The following is a 16666-nucleotide window of genomic DNA, read 5'->3' on the forward strand; positions in this document are numbered from 1 at the left end:
GAGAGAGAGAGAGAGAGCACATGAGAGGGGGGAGGGTCAGAGGGAGAAGCAGACTCCCTGCCGAGCAGGGAGCCCGATGCGGGACTCGATCCAGGGACTCCAGGATCATGACCTGAGCCGAAGGCAGTCGCTTAACCAACTGAGCCACCCAGGCGCCCTACAAACAGTCCATTTTAATATAGTCAAAAAAGATGAGGGAAATAAGCAAATTTCCTATGACACTAAAGTTCCTTGACAGAAAGGAGGGGTTCTACATAAAGAGTTAAAAAAACATTTCTTTACAGAGTTTTGAGCACTGTGGGAGGCATAAAAATGGCCCCAGAGATGTTCATGTCCTAATCCCTCGAACCTGTGAATGTTACCTTACAGGACACATAGGATTACATTAAGGACCTTGAGATGAGGAGATTATCCCGGATTATCCGGGTGGGCCCAATCTGATCACACAGATCCTTAATATCAGAGAAACTTTCCCAGCTGTGGTCAACGAGCCAGGCTGATGGCAGAGGAACAAGAACTCAGCTCAGCATTACTGGTTTCGATGGTGGAGGAAGGGGGCACAAGCCTATGAATGTGGGCTGCCTCTAGAAGCTGAAAGAGGCGAGGAATTGGGTTCTTCCCTAGAGCTTCCAGAAGGAGCAGACACTGGATCTTAGCCACAGAGGCCTGTGTTGGATCTCTGACCTACAGAATTATAAAATAAATTTATATTGCCTTAAGCCACTAAATTTGCAGTTGTTACAGCAGTAACAGAAGGACTGCATAATCTTGTAATCTTTATACTAAAGGTTGACAATAAGGGAACCGAAAAGTCTCTCTTGAAGCCACTGGAGTGGGAGGAAGAAACTGGAACTTGGAGAACACTAACTAGGCGTGGCATCAAAAATGGAAAGCTGTATCTGATTCTGGTTATAGGGGCAATTAGAGAAAATGTATTATGATAGAATAAGCAACTCAGAAAATACTTTATTGCAGTCTATAGGAAAGCGCAATAAAATCATTACCCATACAATCTTCAAAGATGTCCTAGCTATAGCTCTGACAAGCATGTGCTAGGGAAAAGCCATATTAACAAAATGTTTCCACACAAACTTTCTAGAGACTTCTTTTAACTGATAGCTGCTCCAGATCTGCAGCTCCAATCTGATCACTCCTACTTCCTTTTGTAGATAATATGACAATAGGGTAATATGCCCTACTGGTATATACACATGGACGGACACACACACACATACACCCTATTTCACACAGAGTCCCGATTTAATGGGTCCATAAGCCCATGAATTATGCTCACAGTAAGGGAGAAAAAAAATGTCTACAAAAAGTCCACTGATGGATTTAAACAACAGAGCCGTAAACAAGCACAACCAAACAGGCCCTCCAAACTAGGAAAACACCTCAGCCTATGAAGGACAGATTAAAGAAGCAGAGTTAGATAAGCAGGCTGAGCTTAGCCAAGAAGGCACACTAGAAGAATCCCACAGATGTAGGAGAAGCTGAGATGCCTCTTTGACACATGAGGAACCGGACTCACAGAACACTGAATTGACCTACGTGAAGACAGCCAGCTGACTGCAGAGGCTGGCCTGCCATGGTGGCAGTTTACCCATGATGCCCGGCTGCACCGATGATCATGTGACTGGTCATGTGCACAAGCCGTGTGCCAGGCAATGGAGCTTCCAGTGTGCCTTCTACAGTTCCATACTCCTTTCTGAAAAGCCCGTGGGGTAAGATGTATTGTTTTTTTTAAACCAACCTAGGAAAAAAAACTTGCCCTTTCTGAAGCTTATTGGCCAGGGGAAAAAAAAAAAAGGCAAATAAAGAATGGTGAATCTAGGGCGCCTGGGTGGCTCAGTCGGTTGAGCGACTGCCTTCGGCTCAGGTCATGATCCCGGAGTCCCGGGATCGAGTCCCGCATCAGGCTCCCTGCTCGGCGGGGAGCCTGCTTCTCCCTCTGACCCTCCCCCCTCTCATGTGCTCTCTCTCTCTCATTCTCTCTGTCAAATAATAAATAAAATCTTTAAAAAAAAAAAAAAAAAGAATGGTGAATCTACAGAAGAAAAATGATAACATTCACCCGAGAGAATTCTATCTGTACATCCTAAGTAATGGATGATGAAAGATCATCCACAAAATGTCACCTCTGGAGGCCCTTCCCCTCCAAATCCCCACTTAGTGCTGCCACTAACCCTGGTGGCTCTGAAAAATTAGAAGAGAGGAGGCAAGGGAAATCCCATGGAAGTACAGAAGAAATACGAAGAAACGCACTGAAGGGACACAGAAATATACTTTGCATGAGGTAGAGATAATCCTCTCCTAACCAAGATGCGTAAGAGAAAGAGTCGGTCATTTAGAAAACTCCTTGGCATGAACACTAGTAAATAAAAAAAAATCGGAACTGAAAATAACAGATGGTTAAGGGAAAAAAAAAAGCAGCTACAAGGAGATTGATATCAAACTCTCTGTTCTTTGAATGTAGTTGTTTCGCAGGGAAGCTGTAATGAAGGTATGTACACAGAATTTGGCCCAGCTTGTGGCCGGGTAAGTCCTTAGCCACTTTCCCCAGGGCACTGTGCCACAGAACCACAGAACTCTGGGAGCCTGGTCATCTTCTGCTCTTTGAATCTCAATTCCCCAAAGGAAAAAAACAGCTTCACTAGGGGAAACGGGTTATTTCTAGGCTGAGAAGTAAGGACCAAGGCTTTTTATTTCTGAATATACAAAAATAAACATCCCTAAAGAAGAGTGATAATAAAGGGTTGGTTCTTCTTAGGTAAGCATCTCAACTGTATACTGAAGGGAGTCTACCAGCAAAAGCAAAAACAACTTGAGTGTTTCCTCAATCTTTTTTTCTTATTCAGTAAGGGAATTTTCTTTCTTTATTCCACACCTCCCTTGCCATATGTAGAGGATTATACAACGTCAGGACTGAACAGAACTTTGGAGCTCATTCAATCCCCTCTTACTTTTCAACATAAGAACTGAGGCCCAAAGTGGTCACATGGGCTGCATTAATGTGTTCTTCATTTGCATACTGCCTCCCAACTGAACTGAACTCTTCCATGTGGGCCCTGACCAGAACTAGACTTTAAACTCCTTGAGCAGCTAGGGACTATTTGTTAACCAGAAATGTTCAGAATCAGGAATAGGCAGGGGTCCTGGTTTGCCCTGTATAATCCTGGTCACATGGAAGGAGTAAAATGAAGGGAAATGGTGCTTGCTGTCACAGCCAACTGGAAGACTCCACGAAGTACGGTGATCCCAGTGGTCAGAGGAATATTTTCCAAGGCCTCAGCAGTCTTTCCAGGATTCCACAGACACTGTGGGAATGTCCTCACTGGCTCTTTATTGGAACTGTTAAGAAAGAGCCCTAAGGCCCCTGCCAGGTCACCTCTTGCCTACCCCATGCTCCTGTAGAGTTGAAATCAATGCTGAGCCCTAAGACACACACACACACACACACACGCACACACACAAAGAGAAGCAGGGAGAGAACATAAGAGTGAAATGCGGAGGCACCTGGGTGGCTCAGTCTGTTAAGCGTCTGCCTTTGGCTCAGGTCATGATCCCAGGGTCCTGGGATCGAGTCCCATGTCAGGCTCCCTGCTCAGTGGGAAGCTTGCTTCTCCCTCTCCCACTCCCCCTGCTTGTGTTCCCTCTCTCGCTGTCTCTCTCTCTGTCAAATAAATAAAAATAAAAATAATAAAATCTTAAAAAAAAAAAAGAGTGAATGTAAAATCCATCCCAGACTGTATTCTTAAGATGTCAAACTTAAGGACATGAAGAAGGGGACATGTCACTTAAAGGCATAATTTAAGTTGCTCAGATTCTCCCGTTTGGGGATGGTGAAAAGATCTAGACAAACCACCTGCTCCCCACCAGATTCTAAGGTGAAGTTGGATATGAGCTCACAGGCACAGGGAGGTTCTAGGAGGGGGAGGGGCAGATGCCAAATGACCAGCGCATTTGCTTCCTGAATCATTTCTACAAACAAAGGAGGCACACAACTGTTATCAGTTGTTATCAATTGTTCCTGTGGGACCAAGGGTCAGAACTGAAACCCAGCTTTGTCACTGCTGCCCACTGGCTGATGAGACTTCAAGTAAGCCCTTCTCGCTCTCTACACCGCCATGCCCTTGGCTAGAAAGAGAAGAAATCCAGAGGGATCTCCCCGAGCTGCTTTCCAACTCCTGAATGTCTAAGGCTCCTCTTGGCTTTGGTTGGAAAGAAAGTGCTGACAGCTCAGGATGAGGTTGCTAGCCTTAACTAAGCATAGTCCAGCTAATATGGACTCTGGACCTAGCCCACCCGCGTTCAAATCCTCGCCCTGTCACTTGCTAGCTGTGTGTGACCACAGCCAGGTTTCACAACCTCACAAACGTCTCATGTCCCAATATATAAACTGGGAATGACAACAGTGCCCACCTTACCATTGTAGGGAGTAGTAAAGGAAAGAGGAAAGAAACATATGCAATCAGGTCAATTACAGAAGGTAAATTTTTTCATCCCATCTCTATGGTCCTGCCCACCTCTTGACATTTCTCCACAAGGACACGTAATATCTGTGACGATCACCAACACAACACACACCCATGAGTGGACTGAGACACGAAAGAGATCCAACACTATTACCGTGGAAGACTGTTCTGTGTAGGATACTTAGGAAAAGCATCTTACCGGCGTGACAGGACTTATAAGCCGTCTGTGCTCAGAACGACACCACTAAGGAGTGCAGCTGAGACAGGAGTGGGTGGGCGGCACACATTCCCTCCAGGGCCAGCCACAAAAAATCACAGAGGGATGCAAAAGTGAGGCTGTTAATCTATTCTAGGGGTAACCTTAAAGGGCGGACTTTTTCTTTTTTTAGTAAATCAAATGCAAACACCAGTATTTAACTCTTACAAGTAATAAAGTACTTGAATACACCTCACTCCTAAGTGCATGGGCAACAGGATGGAGACACACTCCTTAGCCATCCTTGAGAACCACCCCAGCTGGGGCCAAGGTCCGGCAGGCCTCAACACAAGCATGGCAGGGGAGGGGGGAAGGGGGGGGCAGTTTACAGGGAGAACTCCACCAAACCCGGCCATAGCAGCTTATCCCCCTTGCCTGTGCTGATTTTTCAGGCTGGACAAACGGCCTTGAAAGGAAGGCTCCTGTTCCCTTTCCAGAAGGTCATGTGTTCAGATAAGAGAGCTCTGGGAGTTTGAAGAACTAAAGCGATCCTTCCAACCCCTCTCATGCACACATACAGCTTTCCAGATGTGATAAAGTCAGGAAAACATGAATTTAATTGTAGCAGTGAAAAAGCAAACAAATAAATAAAACGGCCCACAGAAGCTCAAGTGGAGCTCAAGTCCCCACGCTTCCAGCTGAGAGAACATAGTTAAAGTACTAAGGCTCCTGGGACCCACCTTGGCTACCTTCCAAGAACTCTTAGTTTGCATCAACACACAGAAAGAGAAGGTCAGATAAATTAAAAGTTCAAAAGGTAATTTTGAAGAAGGACATCTTTATCCTCAGCCCCAGCACAGGGCATGGCTCATGGCGCTGCAGGACAAACTCACTCAATGAACACACCTGCAGCAGGCAGAGGTCACATGGTGCTCCGATTCTTGATGTTAAAACAAGATGCCATATAGAATAGGGACAAGACCTAGATTAGAAACTTCAAGAAGGGTTGGGGAGCTCGCTACTCAATTTCCAACACATTAAAAAGTACAACTGTCTTCTGGTTCTTAAGAGTGACTCTATACTTCAAAGCCACTTAGGAACTTTAAAGGCAGACTAGTAAAACTTGCACTGACAAGCGTCAAATTTATTTGTGACCCAAACCTCTCAACTGTTCCTGGATTCTGGAACACATACATCTTCCGTCAGCCAAAACTCTCAGTTAAGTTTTCACCTGATACAAGGACCCTTTCTCAAACTTTGACATACACAACAAACCCCCAGAGACAAAGCTCCTGACAGTATGTGCTTTCCTGGGATTTCCTATAATAATATCGACACAGGAAGCCCCTCACCCCCCCCCCCACCACCCCACCTTTCTAGAGCCAGGAGGCCAAGACACACAAGGAAGAGGGAATAAAATGAGTCCGCACTGCTTTTTACATCTCTTGGGACGGAGCAGGGCAACCACCTGCCTGGATGACCACAGAGTGAGAAAGGACATGAACTTCCCAACGCAAGTCTCACGATCACTGCTCCACGCAGTTTTCTGGACATCTCGGCCGGGCACACTGGACACTGTCTGTCCCCTGCCAAAATCAATCTGAGGGTGACACTGCAGTGACTTAGATCCCAAGCCACAGGGAGCATTTGGAAAGGTGGTGTTAAATGACTGACATCTATTAGGGATCCTGAGGAGCTACACTTCTCGGGGGAGGAGCCAAAGCCCCCACCCTGCTAGAATCACAGGGGACTCTGGCATTTCCATGCTTTTGGAGGCCAGCTGGGCAGAAGGCTGCTTTAGTTATTTTTAAACAGAGAAAACTGAATGGGAAGGGAGAAAATTTGAATTCCTATGATCTCCTGAGGTCCCTTCCAGCTCCAAGATGCTACTGAAGAACATTGCATATGCACATACTTCTTTATAAAAACGTATATACACATACATATGTGTGAATATATATATGTACTGTATTCACACCTCAAACACAAAGCACTTGAAATGTGCGCTGCTGAGATCAAAAAGCCCATGAGCTGCTTTGGCAGCGGGGCTGGGGTGCACAGACGCCATTGGCAGATCTGGGCAGAGCCCCCAGCCCTCATGCCCTCCCCGTCCGCCTAAACACCAACCCAACCAGCAGGTGCCTGGTGTAGATGCAAACCCCGCAAAGCTCCAAACCAGGACTGCAGACTCCTTTCTCCTCCTGACTCCAGGCCTAAGTGTCTCAAACCCAGGCAAGTTGGAACAAAGGTGAAGACCAGAGGAAGAGCCTAAACCTTAAGTCCAGCCACCCAGTTCTGCCAGAGTCAAGTGTCAGGCAGAGGAGCTCCCTTCTCCTCTTGTCCCAGCTCCTAAAAGGGGCAAAAATGGCACCTTCTTCCCCCTCCTCTATCACTCCGTTTTTCAGGACCTCTCCACTTCACTCTGACTACCCGGACAGCAAGCTGGTAACTGGAGAAAACTACAAAAGCCTCTAGAAAATAGAGCTTCGCTCTAATCCTAGAAGTGCCAAAGTTAAGGGTGCTTATCTCAGCCTTGAACAATAACAATAAAAAGAATTTGTAGGGAAGAAGGAAGTGGGGGGTGGTGGTGAAAATCATTTATCAAGACAGATCTGTGATGGGTTTGCCTGTCAGGAAAAACTGTTTTTTGATTTCTTGAATTAAAAACAAGGCAGTTCTGATCCTGCGTCAAGGCTCAAGATATGGGTGATAGAGTTGCTAACATGGTGGTGGTTTGTGGGGGGAGGTGCTCTCGGACTAAAATCCAACCAAGTCCCTCAGGTCCTGACAATGAACACAGGCGGGGACACCGGCTTCCCACTTGCCTCTCTTTACAATGAGATCCTGCCGCTACTACTCGAATCTGAGTGTTTCCAGGTGCACTGTTGCCATTCCACCCGAACCCCATACACACCTCAGCTTTCCCCTCCCCAACTTCACAGCTCCGTAAGTGCCTGCCAGAGCCGGGTGTTCACAACAGTGTCCGCCCCGCGCCGGGCTTGGCAATCAGTGTCGGGAGTACCGGGCCCTAGACCTCGACCCCGGCATCTCTGAAAACGTAAGCATCGCCTGCTTCGAACTGAGCACCCCGCTGGCGCTCCGAACGAGGCTGGACAATGCAAGCGCCACCTCTTCCCTCTTCCGCGCGGTAGCTACGAAACCACGGCTTTGTGTGTGACAGCAAGTGTGTGCGCGAACGTCCCCGGCTCACACACCCCCTTCCACCCAGTCTGCTCCCGGCGCGGGGTCCGTGCGCTCGGCGAGTGCACAGAGAGCGAGTCCACCAGGCCAGCGGCCGCACCGCCAGGCCTCTGGCCTCCCGGCCTCGGACCTGGCCTCGGGGAGCGGGGGATGACATCCACACCCCCGTTCCCAGCCGCGGAGGCGGTTGGCGCGAGCAGCGCTGGGATCTGAGCAAAAGCGAAGCAGGGGCCAGGGGCACGAAAGGGCGACAGGCGGGCGCCGCGCCCCCCCACCCGCGCGCTCGCTCGCCCCCAACTTAGCACGCCGTGGACCCGGAGGGGGGCCCACAGGGGCCGGGGCGGCTCGCTACTCGGCAGGAAGTTCCCAGGGCCGCACTGAGCATGCTCTCGGGGAGTGTGTGCGCGGGTGTGGGCTCTGCGCTCCCCGCAGCCTCTCCGGCCGGGCAGCCTCGCGGAGCGCCCTGACCGGGTCGCGGGCGGGCGACCGGCCCCAAGGGATTAGGGGGTTCCCCCGGGCTTCCCTGGTCCCCCAGCCCCGAGCGTCGGTCCGTCGCATCCCTCCTCTTCTGGGCCTCGGGCCAGCCTCCCTTCTTCTTCCTCCCCACCGGCCGTTGGCTGAGCCCGCCCTGCGCGCCCCGGTCCCGGAGACCCCAGCCCGGCCCACACCCGCAGCGTGACCCCACCAGGCTCCTCCGCGGTCCGAGCGCCCATCTGCCATCCCCAGCCCGCGCCACCAAAGCCTCCTCTGGACAGTCCCTTAAAAAGCCCACAAGCCTCTTCCCCAAGGGCCCTGGGGGCCTGCTGTTTCTCTTGGGGAGGGCTGCCCCAGGCAGGTGGGCGCTTCAAGGCGCGTCCCCCGCTGCACTCCCGGGTCCCGCAGAGCGGCCGCAGCCAGGGCACCCACGCAGGCGGCAGGCGGAAGCCCCCGGCCGCGCCGCCCTCGGTGTAGGCTCTCCCCGCCGGCGCCCAGCTCCCCGCGCCCTCCGCGGTCCCTCTGCGTGCATCTCCCCACGGGGATGGCGAGCCCGACGCGATCACCCCGACCCAGTGGCTCTCACCTCCTTGTTGAACAGCAGCAGTAGCAGCAGGGAGCGCCCGCCAGCCGCCGTCCCCGCGGGGCCCACAACGAGGCGGGGTACGGGGTCGCGGCGCCCCGAGCCTGCGGCGCGGCTACCTGGGCTGGATCGCGCCCGGGGCCGCCGCGGCTGCCGCGGGAGCCGCAGGGCCGCCGCCGAGCGGGCCGCGGCAGGGACGGTCTGCAAACTCCCAGCCCTGGCGGGGCCGCGCGCGGCGCGTCCACACACAGCCCGGACGCGGTAGCTACGCTCCTCGGGGGCTCACCCTAGCAGGGCGGGAGTCTGTCCGCAATTTCTCCCAACACCTCCCAGCCCAACGTCTCCAACTTCTCCCCGCTTCTGGCTCGAGGCACTTGAAGGCAGGGATTCTGGCCAGGGACGTTCGGCAAACTCCCCGCCCTCCCAAGCAGAGCGCTCAGCCAATTCGGAACGCCCCAGCTTCTCAGGGGCCGTCTGCAAACTCTCAACTCTGTCGGAGAGGACTTTTAGCAACCTTTCAGTCCCGCAGCCCAAAGCGAGAAAGGAGCGAGGGAGACAGGTTAATCCCGGCCATAAACAATATGCTAGCAAGGTCGGGGATAGTGTGCCAATACTCATATGACAAAGCATCCTCTAGAGTGGTGCAGTCCAGGGGCCTCGAAGCACCAGGGGCCCTCTACCAGTGAAGCCCAGTGAGGGACGACTGGGGCCTCACCCATTTACAGGTGCATACAACTTTAATAAGTGCCCTGAGTTTCAGTTTCCTTCGTAGAATGTGTTACAGGTAGCCACTGAGTCTACCACTTGGTTTTTGTGACCTTGGACAAGTCACTTAACCATTTGAATTCAGCCTCTTTATCTATAAGCATAATGCTGCCTCAGGAGCCTATTTTGAAGATGAAAGAAAGCATATGTAAAGTACTTAGGTACACTTGGCATACAGTAGGCGCTCGATAAATGAATTCCATTTCTTTCTTTTTCTTCCTCCCGCCCTTGGATTCTATGAACACGCTGGATGAGCTAGCTGAACACTGTACTATTGTAAATTCAAAACGAAATAAAACACATCGCATGCCCTGAAGGTGCCACAAACATTGACTGACAGGACATATTAAATCCAACCAAGCCCCGGGAGAGATAGTCATACATGTACATCAGAACATTATAGATCATTGTTAAGTAGGATCTAGAAGGGAGGGAGAATGGCCTGGTGGATCACCTAAGGGTCAACATGACAAGGTTCATAACCCCAGCACGTTTCAGGCTGTGTAACCAGTCACTACATCAGGTGACTGTATGAGAATTATGCCCAACTTCCCCTTACCTTCCCTGTGGGATTTTTCCACCCTGATTTCACTGTCCTTCCTGAGGTCTTCTGTCTTGAATTTAGATCACCCTACTCTGCTGCCCACACTCCTCAACAGAGACATTTAAAAACTGAGGATCACGAAATTTTTAGACCCTAGAAATGACTTAGCTCAACTTTCTCATTTTGTGAGTTCTCAGGGCCACCCAAGGGTTAGGGAAGTCTCCAGACTCCAGGATCTTGGTAGATCATACTTCATGGTCTCTCCTGCATTGAGCTAGCTCTGGCTCAAGGCACATTAGGCCGGTCCTACCTTTAACTTCAAGCTCAAGGAAAAGGCTCTAACATTTTTTGACCAGATGAGCCCCAACTTTTCAGCCACTTGGATCCTCAGCTGTCAGAAACTGTCCAGGTGATATTTGAGAGCCCCAAGGAAATCTGCATGGGCAGGACTATTCCTCTTCAAAAGACCTTTTGGTGAAATCCCAGGAACGTTGGGAGGCATGCATTTTCCTCAGTCCCTTGTTAGAAAAGGTCTCAGAGCTCTAAGGGCATGGGGAGGGAAATAGAAGAATAGTGACATCTGGTGGCCAAGACCTTCTGTGCTCTGAATACGGATGGTGCAGATTCTAATCCTAATAGATTTGCTTCAAAGCCAAGTTCCAGCGGGTGGTTAATAACTGTACCACCTGGTTACCTAGGGATTTCTGAAAGACATCAGTCATTCAAACACTGCAGACCCACTGCTATAGAGGAAATTACATATGGTTATTATTTCAGAATCTTGTTAAAAAATGTATGTGTATATAGAAAAAGTGTAAGGGTGTGATATTCATATGTACACAAATTATGTGTATTTGTATGATACAAATATATTTAGATTATATATCTTCTATTTATTTGTATAAATAATATACTTACAATGCCTTTGAAGGACATTAATACTATCTGCATTGTTTTTCTTACAAAGTTAAGATTATAATTTACATTAATAATTACTAAAGGTCATTGCTTTTAGATGTAAAGATGCTTACTAAGATGGAGTTGTATATTTCATCATGTCCTCTCAAGAGAGAATTCCTTACAAACTTAGAGAGGAAGAAAATAGCACAGTGGGATTTTAATAGTGAAAGCCCCGGCTGATGATGGTCAAGGTCATGCTTACCTGATGAATAGTGATTGATTTTTAGCATTTCCACCACTTGTAAACAAGGGATGTTAGGTTAAAAAAAGGAAGATATTTGGGATTACTTCATAACAATGCAACAGTGTCTATTGGTATTGCTAAGTCTGCTCTACTTCTTTCCATATATTTGTCCCGTGTAACATACTTTAGATAATTGCCCAATTATAAATGTAGAAAACACAACTCTGTCCATACAAGCAAGTCCATTGTTTCTCAGCATCTCTTACTAAGCTCTATGTGAATTTTACTGATCCTCGTAACAACTCATGGAGCAGATTTACTATACCCATTTTATAGAAGAAACAGCTAAGACTTGGAAAAGCTATGTAATATGCCCACCCACAGGCACTGTAGGTTAGGGCCAGAGTCAGGATTGAACCCAGTTTCCCCAACTCCAGAGCCCACAGATCTTTCCATTACACTCTGTTGCCCATCCCCAGGAAACCAGGAAGAAATGAAGATCAAGACAGAAATCACTCTGAAGAGTACACTAAAAACTAAAAGGGATATTTAAGGCACTAAACACACACCACATTTCTTAACCTGTTCAAGTTATATGAAAATTATAAGCAACAAAGTAACAACGGTGTGTGTAAACCTTACAAAGCTGGGACCATGTGATTCAGTCTTGAGGCAGATCTCTGTGAAATAAAAAAATGTTTTGTTTCGTTTTGTTTTCCTGCTCAGGACCTGAGCTATCTTTAACAGCTTGGGAATTGTGCACTATGGAATCCCAGTAGAAGGTAAAGCCTCCAGTGGTAAAGGTGGTTGATAAAGTTTTAGGATGGTACTGCTCACAGTGCTACCAGTGACAGATGCCACGATGACAGAAGCTGACATGTCTAGGGGCGCCTGGGGGTCTCAGGCGGCTGAGTGTCTGCTGGTTGAGCGTCTGCCTTCGGCTCAGGTCATGATCTCAGGGTCCTGGGACAGAGCCCAGATGGGCTCCCTGCTTGGCAAGGAGTCTGCTTCTCCCTCCTCCCCATGCATGCGCAAGTGTGCGCTCTCTCAAAGAAATAAAAAAATAGGGGCGCCTGGGGGGCTCAGTTGGTTAAACGTCTGCCTTTGGCTGGGGTCATGATCCCAGAGTCCTGGGATGGAACCCCACATGGAGCCCCACATCGCACTGGGCTCCCTGCTCAGCGGAGAGCCTGCTTCTCCCTCTCCCTCTGCCCCTACCCCCTGCTCGTTCTCTCTCTTTCTCTCTCAAACGAATAAATAAAATCTTTAAATAAAAAATAAAATCTTTGGAACCTGGCATGTCTAGTATATGGTGACAGAAGTAGCAGAGGAAGGTCTTCACCTTCCCAGTTTTATGACGTGATTTGAAGATTTGTTTCTAAGGACACGTGCCTCTGAGCCTGACTCTAAGCTTTCCTTTAGATAAAGTCCTTTTCTCCTTAAATCAAGTAGAGTAACTTTCTGTTGCATAGTTAAGTAGCCTGATTGACACAGACATTAGAACCACCAGACACAAACTCTCAGGAAAACAGAAGGATGGGTTATCTAGTTTGAGTAAGACTGAGGGTTGAAAATCCAACTGGATTTAAAGGGTTCTCATGCAGGCAGCTTATAGCATGGAGTAGCAAGGTGGTTTAATTCAATTATCACTGTGCTACCTAGAATGAAGTGCCCATCGAAATCAATATTGGGGCAACCAAGTAGCGGCTGAGGAACATAAGGACTGTGGGAGTAAGGCGATTGTGTCTGTTGTTTTATGGAGTTGGACAGCTTAAAGAAAGAGAACAATGAGCTCTAACTCCTAATTTCTCAGTTCAAATTCCTAAATTCTCAGCTCAAAGGACATATATACCAGGGATTTTTCTGTGATTTTTAAGACAGTCAAACAAACAAAGAAAAAACAACAATAACAACAAAATTTCTTTTTTCTAACAGCTAGAGATCAAGATTGGTGAAAACTAAAAATGAAATTTGATCTTGTGGGTCACTGAATTATAAAACCACTTAAATGCACAGCCTAAGCACTCTTATTTGAAAGCAAGGACATTGATTAGAACAGAGTAGGACCCGGAGGACTAGATGGAGAGACATGAGAAAATCCAGATGACTGAATGTACCTATGGCCCTCAAGCTCTGTGCTGGCTTCCCTTGCCAAATGGAGGCCATGATGAGGTTCCTAGCACATCTCAAGAGACCAACTGAAAAGATAAACCCCAAAAAAGACTGAACCATCACACAGAGTTTTGACATTCGGCTGTCTTGGAAAAGCAAAAATCTGAGGAATACATGTGGTGAGAGATTCTGAGAATTCTAGAGCAAAGAAAGAAGAACACAGCTTTGGATTGGGCTGAATCTACTGATATGGAAGCAGTTCTCAAAATTCCAGACTCTGTGTTCACATGAGCAGTTGGAGGTAGTATTAATCATCTGCTCGGCTGGTGCTAAAACCCAGACTCAGGGGGCCCAGCATAAATAATAATGCTAGCGGGCACTCATGTAGCTTTTACCAGGCGCCAAGCACTGTTGAAAATACTATCATATATCAAGTTAATCCTAAGAATAAGCCTGAGATATGTATTATCATCCCCACTTATAAGAGCAGAAACTGAGGCATTTGGAGGTTCAACAATTTCCCACATGCAGCTTCTAAGTAGTAAAGCTGAGATTCCAATCAGTTAGCCTGGTTCTAGGGTCTGGGCTTTTCAGATCTATGCCGAAGTTCTTTTTACAAAGGGGAGATGCCAGAAATCCCTTGATATTATGTAGAGAAAGCAATCCGAGAACTTAGGGAAATAATATAAAAGATTTATCAGGTGTGACTTACTTATCCATTCTAATACTAAGTTCTCCAGGACGGCCCAGAAGACACATACTTGCCTCGCACTGAGCAGCCCAGTGGTGAAGGGAATGCCAGTATTTTTGAAGAGCACTACTGTGGCTTTTCTCTGGAGGCCAGACCTCACAACACAGAGTTGTAGCCATCACTCAGTTCCCAAATCTGCTGACCACCAACCAGGAGCCCCTTGAATGAAAGAGAGACTGGACATTTGCTGCAAACCCCAATGGACAGTCATCCAAAAGCCATTCCCAGTCCCATTTCCTTTGCTACATACCACTTCAGAGTCTGGAAAGCCAGATTCTTGCATTTTCCTGTCTACAAGACTGGGAGTTGGGGGAACCAGTGACCCAGTTCTGGCCAATGAGATCTAAGGAAAAGTATGCTGAGGGATGCTGAAAAAGATGATTTGGTTCCTTTTAATAGAGATGAAAGAGGAAATAGGTTCTCACCTTGACCACTCTTGTACTTCTTGCCTTTGAATGAGGTCATGATGCCTGGAGCTGCAGCAGCCATCATTCAAACATAGGGTATAAAACTAAGTGTAAAAGCCACTCAGATGATCAGTACATAAAGATGAAAAGAGCCTGGGTCCTTGAAAGACCATGCCCACAACCATGTGCCTCCGGGCTTCTTGTTATATGAGGGAAACAAATCCCTACTTGTTAAGATATTATTGGTCCCCTTTTCTAACTCTTGCAAACTAACGTATTCCTCAATGATAAAGGAACCCTTCAGGAAGGGTCCAAAAGAACATTACAGATATGTACTATGTATCTTCCTTCCAACACCCAGAAGAAATCCAAAAATTGCATATACTGGTATTCTGTCTTTCCTGAAAACTTTAAAAGGGATCCATTTATATCATTTACAGAAATGCATTAAGAAAAAAATTCCCTTTCTCATTCTATCTACTTTGATCACAGCATAGAGGGCTCCGGGGCATCTTGCTCCATAGGCCTCCAACTCTTTTTCTCTCTCTTTTCTTCTTGCTCCTTTCCCACTGCTTCTACCTTTATGACATAGACTTCCTGGCTTCTAACCAGCAACAGTGAAGAGGGAGGAGGGGGCACTTGTAACTGCAAAATTCCCTTCGGTGACTCCCAAGTTTCCTACATGAATAATTTTTGTTCCCTCACATATCATTTTTTACTTTAACTTTTTAATTGTGTTTACAGTTGCTTCTACGTTTCTGTATTTCAGATTCCTATTACTCACTGACTTTTATTTTTAAAGTAAAGATGTCTTCTCTTGGAAGATGAGTTGGTTTCAATCTAAGGTCAAGCCTCATGTCAAATGTTCACAAAGTGCGTATCTTAAAAATAATAGTATCTATTTTAAAAATAATTCTAATGCTTAAGATGGCATTGTATGTAAAAGCAGAGAAGCTAGGATTATTCCTACATAAGATTGTATTAATGGTCCTGTATTGGTCCTATATATTGCAATTGCTGCTGTAACAAATTACCACAAACACAGTGGCTTAAAATAATATAAATGTATCATCTTACAGTTCAGAAGATCAGAAGTCCAAAATGAGTATTAAGAGGCTAAAATCAAGCTGTCAACAGAGTTGGTTCCTTCTGGATGGTCCGAGGGAGACTCTGTCCCTTGCTTCTTCTAGCTTCTAGAGGCTCTGGCAATCCTTGGACCCTCGTTGCATCACTCCAATCCTTGCTTCTCTTATCCTATCATCTCCTCCTGGCTTTGACCTTCTTGCTTCTTTCTTATAAGGACCCTTGTGATTATATTTAGAGCTCACCTAGAAAATACAGGATCATCTCTTCATCTAAAGATCCTAACAATGATAGGTGCAAATTCCCTTTTGCCATATAGAGGGTCATCCACAGGTTCCAGAGATTAGGAGATGAACATCTTTGGAGGATCCTTATTCAGCTTACCACGGTCTACATTCTGGCCCCCAAAGATTCACATCCATCCCACATCAAAATACATTCACCCCGTTCCAATGTCCCCCAAATTCTCAACCTATCACAGCATCAAAGTTCAAAAATCTCTCTGAATATTATCAGTTCAAAAGTCCCAAATCACTTCATCTAGATAAAGAATGAGTGAGGTTCTGGGTATGATCTATCCTGGGGCAAAATTCCTCTTCATCTATAGATCGGTGAAGCTAGCAAATGATTTATTAGCTCCCCCAAGTACAATGTAAGACAGGACCTGGACAACAGTTATAGACATTCCCATTCAAAAAGGAATAAAATAAAGGGAAGGAAGAAGTCACCTCTGCCAAGCAACTTTGAAATTTGCCTGTGAAAACTATTTCAAGGTCTGTGATTAAACCTCTGTGGCTTTTGGCTCAAATTCCTGAGGCAAGAGTTTATCCTGAGTCATTCTTTCTTTTTCATGAAAAGTAGAACATGTTTTTACCACCAAGTAGTTTTATCTACCTGTTTCCTGTCTTTGGAATTTGGGGAGTCCAGA

At 47.0% G+C, this 16666-nt stretch overlaps 1 protein-coding gene across 8 annotated transcripts in view; it reads right to left on the reverse strand.

Annotated features, from left to right (window-relative positions):
- Positions 1-9324, reverse strand: part of MGAT5 (alpha-1,6-mannosylglycoprotein 6-beta-N-acetylglucosaminyltransferase) — a 332440-nt gene extending 323116 nt beyond the window's left edge. For 6 of the 8 annotated variants that reach the window (XM_081814571.1, XM_081814572.1, XM_081814568.1 and 3 more), the window contains exon 1: positions 8936-9323. The gene's annotated coding sequence lies outside the window, so the exon portion shown is untranslated. Of the gene's footprint in view, positions 1-8935 lie in introns of all 8 variants that reach the window. The other 2 variants (XM_081814573.1, XM_081814574.1) reach the window with 2 other exon arrangements.
- Positions 9325-16666: the final 7342 nt, after the last annotated feature.

This window comes from Leptonychotes weddellii, chromosome 3 (genome assembly GCF_054177405.1).
Source record: "Leptonychotes weddellii isolate Sample4059 chromosome 3, ASM5417740v2, whole genome shotgun sequence".
Classification (NCBI taxonomy): Eukaryota; Metazoa; Chordata; class Mammalia; order Carnivora; family Phocidae; genus Leptonychotes; species Leptonychotes weddellii.